Source organism: Lipotes vexillifer, unplaced genomic scaffold (assembly GCF_000442215.2).
Source record: "Lipotes vexillifer unplaced genomic scaffold, Lipotes_vexillifer_v1.1 scaffold238, whole genome shotgun sequence".
Taxonomy (NCBI): Eukaryota; Metazoa; Chordata; class Mammalia; order Artiodactyla; family Lipotidae; genus Lipotes; species Lipotes vexillifer.
Window position 1 is genome coordinate 1,113,111 of NW_006785665.1, and position 1,071 is coordinate 1,114,181.

At 57.3% G+C, this 1,071-nt stretch overlaps 1 protein-coding gene across 2 annotated transcripts in view; it reads left to right on the forward strand.

The window, feature by feature from the left end:
* ARHGEF11 (Rho guanine nucleotide exchange factor 11) overlaps window positions 1-1,071 on the forward strand; it is a 114,120-nt gene that overhangs the window by 105,838 nt on the left and 7,211 nt on the right. The window lies entirely within an intron of this gene.

The following is a 1,071-nucleotide window of genomic DNA, read 5'->3' on the forward strand; positions in this document are numbered from 1 at the left end:
GGGGGGTCCCATGTAACTGCCGTCCCCTTGGGACCAGGGTGGTGTATGAGGATGTGGACAGGGAGGCCCGGGCTGCGCCCCAGAGCATTCACAGGACGGGGCCTTGAGGGGAAGTGGGAGATAAGGCAGGAGTAGAGAGGTTTACAGTGTCACCGCCCCTGACCCCATGAGCAGACCTGCCCTAGGGAGAAGGAGTCCCCAGCAGTCTTCCAGCCTTTCTGAGGCTGCTTTCCTTTCTCTGGCCCCCCTCCTTTCCCCTGGGGTTTTTCTTCCTTTCCCCCATCAAGCGTTACAAATGCCCACATTCTTCAAAGGCGTTTGCCTGCAGGACCCTCATCCCCACCCGGGTCATTCACTCACCCGTATTCCCGACAGTGGCCAGCCAGAGGCAGCGTGGCACGGTGGGAGGAGATAGGTTGAGTCAGGCAGTTTCTCAGGCTCCGGTTTTCATCTGCGAAATGTGGATAATGCTACCTCTTGAGAGTTATTTTGAGAGAAAGAAGAGATATAGAGGGACTTCCCTGGTGGCGCAGTGGTTAAGAATCCGCCTGCCAATGCAGGGGACACAGGTTCGAGCCCTGGTCCGGGAAGATCCCACATGCCACAGAGCAACTAAGCCCGCGAGCCACAACTATGGAGCCTGAGCTCTAAGGCCTGCGAGCCACAACTACTGAGCCCGCGTGCCTAGAGCCCGTGCTCTGCAACAAGAGAAGCCACCACAAGGAGAAGCCCGCGGTAGCCCCCGCTCGCCGCAACCAGAGAAAACCCCACGCACAGCAACGAAGACCCAACGCAGCCAAAAATTATTTTTTTAAAAAGAGAGATAGATATAGAATGCTTAGCACAACGAGTAACAAGAGGGTTGGTGTTCAGTAATTGGTAGCTGCGAGTAATGTAACCCAATGTGAGCCAGCCAGTCGGGACTGCAAGGAAGGGGGGGCCCCACTGGGCAGAGGGGGTCCTCAGAGCAGGGCCTGGCAAAGGGCTTCGCAGCTCTGACGCAGGGGGTCGGTAAGGGGAGAGGCTATGTGCCTCGGTCCTGTTCTCACCACCAGTCCTCTCTGTTCCTGC